The following is a 7,011-nucleotide window of genomic DNA, read 5'->3' as shown; positions in this document are numbered from 1 at the left end:
TACATAATCGTAAATGTATTGATTACTAATCTGGTCTATGACATCCCCATTTACAGCTTGCATAGCATAAGGTCTACCATATAGAATTTCAAAAGGACTTAACTTTTCTTTCGATCTTGGCTTGACTCTCAATCTCAGCAGAGCAATAGGCAAAGCTTGATACTACTGCAAATTAGTCTCTTGGCATATTTTAGCAATTTGCTGTTTGATAAGATGATTCATCTTTTCTACTTGCCCACTGGCCTGTGGACGGTAGGGCGTGTGCAATTGCTAATTGATTTGTAATGCTTTGCTTATTGCTTTCACTACTTTTGCACAGAAATGTGTACCTCTATTTGAAGAAATGCTCTTCGGTACCCCAAACCGTGGAATAATTTTATTCAATAGTACTCTAGTTACTTCTCTTTCTTTATTTGTCTTACAGGGGAATGCTTCAGGCCACCCAGAAAATGTGTCAGTTAATACTAACAGGTACCGAAACCCCCCTTTTCTTGGGAGTTCAGAAAAATCAATTTGCCATATCTCACCTGGGAATTTACCTCGGTTTATAGCTCTTAGGTGTACTTTGGTTCCTGTGTTTGGGTTGTTCTTCAGACACCGTTCACACTGGGACGTAACGTGTTTTATAGTAGTAAATAATTTTGGTCCTGCTATTCTGGTCTGCAAATATTGGTAAAGCGAATCTAGGCCTCAATGGGCCTTCTCATGTTCTGCCTTCACAAACTGCCACATCACGTTTCCTGGTATCACTAACTGTCCTGTTTCTAATCGACCCCAACCATTTTCTAGTATTTTGCCCTTATTCCTTTGAATCTACTTATGATCTGATTCTTGGTAATCTGGCTGGATATTGATATCCAGCTCCCCTGGTATTAGGGCCGCTATTTCTGCTTCTTTATTTCTTATGGCCACCAATTTAGCTTCTGTATCTGCCTTCTTGTTCTCTATTTCTGGAATAGTATTGCCTTTCAAATGCCCCTTGCAATGCATTATGGCCACTTGTGTTGGGAGTTGGACTGCCTCCAGCAGTCGCAGAACCTCTCCTGCATGTTTGACTGTTTTTCTTTGTGTAGTCAACAGTCCTCTTTCTTTCCAGATGGCTCCATGAGCATGTACGACAGAAAAGGCATATTTAGAGTCTGTCCATATATTAATTTGCATGTTCTCTGCTAATTCTAGGGCTCGGGTCAGGGCTATCAGCTCTGCTTTTTGAGATGAAGTCCTTGCAGGCAGGGGGTTTGACTCAATTACCCTCTCTGTAGTGGTGACTGCATAGCTAGCCATTCTTACTCCTTGCCTCACGAAGCTGCTGCCATCTGAAAACCAGTTGTCTGCGCCTTCGAACGGCTCTTCCTTGAGATCTGGGCGACTGGAGTAGATGGCTTCAATTGTTTCCAGGCAGTCATGTTCGATGGGTTCTGCTGGAGCTCTTCTTTCTAAGAATGAAGCTGGGTTCACAATATTAGTTACCTGAATGGTTACATCATCTGATTCAGCCAGGATGGCCTGGTACTTTAAAAATCTGGAAGGCGACAACTAATGGTTGCCTTTCTGTTCCAGCACAGCTGACACAGTGTGGGATACTAACACAGTCACCTTTTGGCCTAGCGTAAACTTCCTGGCCTCTTCTATGTTAATTATTACTGCGGCCACTGCCCTCAGACAGCCTGGCCATCCTTTACTTACTTCATCCAATCGCTTGGAGAAGTAGGCCACAGCTCTCTTGTGTGGTCTCAACTGCTGTGCCAGTACTCCTAGGGCCATCCCTTGCCGCTCATGGGAAAATAGCCAGAATGGTTTTGACACATCTGGGAGACCTAAGGCTGGTGCTCTCATCAGCTCCCGCTTCAGCCTCTTAAAGGCCCCTTCCGCCTCGGGAGTCCAAACTAGGACATTCTTGGTTTCTTTTAGCAAATCATACAATGGTTTAGCGAGTATCCTATACTGGTAGATCTATAGCCGACACCAACCTGTCATCCCCAGAAAGGCGCGCAGGTCTCTCACCGTCTCTGGTTTGGGCATCTGGCAGATGGCCTCTTTCTTGGCTGCTCCCAGGGATCGCTGTCCTCTGGAGATTTCGTATCCCAAGTACACCACTTCCTTTTGCACCAGTTGTGCTTTCTGTTGAGAGACTCGATATCCACTTAAACCCAGGAAATTCAACAAGGAAATAGTCCATTCAATGCATTCTTCCTCCGTCACTGTCGCTATTAGGAGGTCGTCTACGTACTGCAGGAGAGCGCCATCTCCCGGCGGCCCTTCCCATTGTTCTAATTCTTTGGCTAACTGATTCCCAAAGATCGTGGGCGAGTTAGACTAGCCTTGGGGCAACCGTGTCCAGGTAAGTTGGGTCTTTCTCCCCCTATCTACTGATTCTCACTCAAAGGCAAAAATCCTTTGACTCTCGGGGGCTAAGGGAAGGCAGAAGAATGCGTCTTTCAAATCTAATACGGTGAACCAGGCCAGGCTATCCTTTAGCCTAGTTAAAAGCGTATATGGATTAGCAACCACCGGGTGTAATGTCTTGGTTATTTCGTTTACTGCCCTCAGATCTTGAACGAGCTTATACGTTCCATTAGGTTTCTTTACTGGCAAGATCGGTGTATTAAAGTCCGATTCACATTCTACCAATAACCTTAGTTCTAAAAACCTTTTGATTATGGGCTCAATTCTCTTTCTGTCTTCTATCCTCAGAGGGTATTGTTTTCTTACCACCGGTCTTGCCCCGACCTTAAGTTCGACAACAATCGGTGTCGCTCGTTTTGATTTTCCAGGTATATCTGTAGCTCATACTAATGGATAAGTCTTGCTCAGGATTTGCTCGAAATTGTGGTTCTCAGGTTTGGGTTCCACACAACTGATTGTTAGGCTTAGGGCTGTAATCAGTTGTTCATCGTTTACTTGAAATTCCAATTTGTCCTTGTTGAACTTTATTATGGCTCCCAGGTTTTCCAATAGGTCTCTTCCTAATAAGGGCTTTGGCGAATTTGGTAAATACAGGAACTGATGTATTCCCATTTGTTTCCCAATTTTGTATTTAATGGGTTTCAAAAAGTAAGCTTTTTCTGGTTGGCCTGTTGCTCCCACAACTTGTACAAATTCATCACTTTTAGGTACCAATTCCTGATTTAAAACCGAAAAAGTTGCTCTCGTATCAATTAAAAATCGCAATTCCTTTTTACCTTCTCCTAGCTCTATTTTAACCAGTGGGTCTGCTAGGGTACGGCCCACCGGTCCCCGTCATTCACTATCTTGATGTGTGGTGGTGGTAGTGGCCATAAATCTTTCCCTCAGTTGGGGACATTCTCGCCTCCAGTGCCCCATCTGTAGGCAGTGCGCACATTGATTTGGCCCTACCCTAGTGGGGTGGGGCTGGAGTCTCCCTCCCCTTCCCATTGGGTTGCCTCTACCCCTTCCTCGAGTTCCAGGTTCTGGGTAACCTGTCTTTTGAGCTGCCACTGCTACAGCCACCACTCGGGCTATCTTCTTGTCTTCCTTTTTCTTCTCTTCTGCTTCTCTATTATTATATACCTTCCATGCCTCATTTAGCAGTGTCTCTAGGTTTTTGTTTGCTGGGTGCTCAAGCTTTTGTAACTTCTTCTTGATGTCTGGGTTACTCTGTCCCATCATTAACCCTAGCAGGTGCTGTTTCTCTTCTTCTGTTGCCGGGTCTAGGGGTGTGTATTGTCTCATTGCCGCCCTGAGTCTGTCCAAGAACTCCGATGGGGTCTCATCCTTTCCCTGCCTGATGTTATATAGCACTGACTAGTTGATAGCTTTAGGGATTGCATTACGCAAGCCCATCGCTATCAGTTTCTTATACTGCACCAACCGTTGATAATGATCTGCGTTACCTGGGTCCCATTCTGGTTTACTGCTGGGAAAATTATCTTCTATTCTCCCTGGTAACACTTGAGCATGTTGTCTCCCTGTTTCCAACACAAGCCCCCTTTCTGTATCTGTCAGCTCCGACAGCATCACTTCTATATCCTCCCAATCAATATCTAAATTCTTCGCCATTAATTCAAATCTCTTTGCTACTCCCTCCGGATTTCTCTTAAAATTTTTTGCTTCATCTCTCTAATTGTTCAAATCACTTGTCGAGAACGGCACCTTTACTCTAGTCTTTTCCCCTACCATTGGCATAATTTGTCGGAGAGGAGCTATCGTATGGTTCCCCTCCTCTCTTTGCTTTGTTTCCTCCCGTGCCACAGATCTGGTATAATGCGAGTGACTGGTCCTTGCCCCGGGGTTCTCTTCCTGTGCCTCTATGTCTAGTTCTTCATTTTCACCTCCTATCTCTATTACACAGTCCGTCCGACTCTCGTCCTGGGTCTGTCGTCCCCCTAATATCTGTCGACCCTTATCTTGCCCCGGGCTACTACCCCTCTCATCCTCTGCTGCTTTCCTATCTCTTTTATCTTTTATCTGTATTATTATACTCAATCTCTGCGAGTTGTTCTCTGTCTCCTTTTCGCATGTCACATTACCACTCCCCTTATATTTTAATTCAGGGACGTCGCCCCCCCATGAGTCGCTCTTGTCCCCAGCCTTTGGTGTGCTGGTTTCTATTCTGCAAACACCAGTCCTTGGTGTGTTAGTTTCCATTCTACAGTCACTCCCATTTCTGGATGTGTTACTATCCCCGTATGGACTAAGCTTGGGCGGGCTGCGTGTCTCCCCCCGGCTCTCTTCTCTCAATGGACTGCCTTCTTCCCTTTCGAGCTCCAGTCTGGGTGGGCTGTCAACATAGCTCCCCGACCCCTGTGGGCTACCTAGTTCCTGAGGGCTGCCCTTTCCCTCGCTAATCCCCGATTTTGATGGGCTACCCTCCTCCCAGCCGTTGTCTAGTTTCTGAGGACTGCATCTAGACTTAGATTTCCACCACTGCTCCAATTCCTTTAATGGGCTAGGATCCCCTTGTTCTTCTTTTGGTCCGGGAAGGGGTCTTTCTCGCCCTGGAGCGAATGGATGGTATTCCCACAAGCTTATTTCGCTCTCCTTTCCACTATCCTTCCTTGTTAACTTGAGACACTGCTGTCCAATACTGCATGCATCACAGCAACGGTCCTTTGACTTCGGACCTTTCTTATCTCTTTCCAAAGCCAATACTAGGGGGTCTTGAGGGGCTACATTAATTCCACATCCCTTTTGCCACTCAGGTTTATTCCTTAGGGTGAAAAACATGTCTGCGTATATTACCTCATCCCATTTATTGAGCCGTCGGAGGAAGAGCATAAGTTGTAAAATGGTATTATAGTTAGTTGTCCCCTCTGGTGGCCACTTTTCTCCGTCATCAAGACGGTACAGAGGCCACCATTGTGTGCAATACTTAAGAAGTGTTTTTTTACTTATGTTTCCCCCTGGAATCCCTCCCAGGTCCTTCCAGTGTTTTAAGATACATCCTAAAGGGGTTTTCATATTTATATCTTTACTCTGTTGGCTTCCCATGGCTATTCCCTGTGTCTGCGTTTTCTGTTTAACCGGAACAGTCTCTTTTCGCAAATACTGTATGTCAATTGATTTTAACTCTTCATACACACAATTTCCAATCGCTTTGTCTGTTTCCGACCTGGCTTCTCGCGAAGAACAGGAAATGCGGAGCGGGACTCCCTCTCGCTTCGCAGCGATGCTGCGTCTCATTCACTCTCACCCACACATCTTTATGAAACAGTTCTTGCCTTATGGTCTATATCAGAACGGACTGTTTACCAGGTAGGGCCACGAGAGGTCGCCTGCAGACCGTGAGATACCAGTTTGCCAAGTTCATGCACATACATTTCTAATCTGTTTACATAGAAAGTAATAAAAGCATCCCCTATAAAATTTTACAGCGGACACATAAGACAAACACATAAAACCACCAATTAACACATCTTTCTCCCGCTCTCAAAGAATAATAGGCAATCTCCCATACAGCAAAACAAACCAAGGATACCAAGTTCAACTCTTCTCTACCATAACCTAGTCGTTTCCTTTTGTACTCTATTTACGGGACTTTAACTCGTATTTACGGGACTTTAACTCGTATTTACGGGACTTTAACCCGTAAAATCAGGGATTTTTACCGAGGCGTCCCTCCGGCTTACCCTGCGAGCGGTCACGTCTGACCCTCGTTTTCTAAACAAAGCGCTTTATCCCAAAACCAACAAACAATTCAAATACCTCTTAAAGCCAATAGGCAATTCAAATACCTCTTAATTGAGCAGGAGATGCAGCCAGCGTCCATCCGAGAGCACCGGTCCAGGGAAGGAGCTTCTCCCGACGAAAAGCCGTCAGAGGCGCCCAGAAGACCCCGACCTCAGACCCGGGCCCGGGGGAGGACCCTTAAGGCTTGGATCTCCTGTCTGGTGCCATACGTCCCTTCGTGGTCGCCAGAAAATGATGCCAAATTTTGCCCCAAACAGGCAGGGTGACTGCCTAATCAGACTCAGCTTAAGTCAATTAAGCAGGAGGTATTTTTATTAGCGACGCGTCGGAGAAATCACAAAATGGATTTCTAAGTTCTCATAGCAAAGCAAGTCTTATATACAATTTTGGGTATAGGATTACATCAGATCAGGTACATAATCATGCATATTCATATGGGGCGTGGTGTAGGCGGAGCGTGGGCGGAGCGTAGGTGGAGACATCTCTTTTGGGGAATTTTCAGGTGGTCGTTCCTGTTGCCTTCATCATAGACGGGGTCTTTCTGATGAGTCTTCCTCTTTAAACTTTTGAACTCTTTTCCTAATTTGGTCAATTCCCGGTGTATTTGGCTTGGATCCCGTGGCTTGGCAAAACCCATAGGGTCGTTTTGACATTGCTGGCTCTAAACCTGCTCAGCTTATTAGTTTCTCCTATACTTATCTCTTCCCCTGTCATGATGCTCTACCTTTTATCTAATTTATTGCTCTGTTTTCCTGGTGCTGTGCTTTCTCCGTGTGTTCTAGTGCCAGGCCCTTCTTTACATGCTTCTTATTCTATGTTTTAACCCATTACTTCTGGAAGGCTATCTGCTTTAGGGCTTCA

The sequence above is a fragment of the Melozone crissalis genome, unplaced genomic scaffold, assembly GCF_028551555.1.
Source record: "Melozone crissalis strain CALT ecotype California unplaced genomic scaffold, PUWL_Pcris_2 ptg000104l_1, whole genome shotgun sequence".
NCBI lineage: Eukaryota > Metazoa > Chordata > Aves > Passeriformes > Passerellidae > Melozone > Melozone crissalis.
This window is presented reverse-complemented; position numbering follows the sequence as displayed.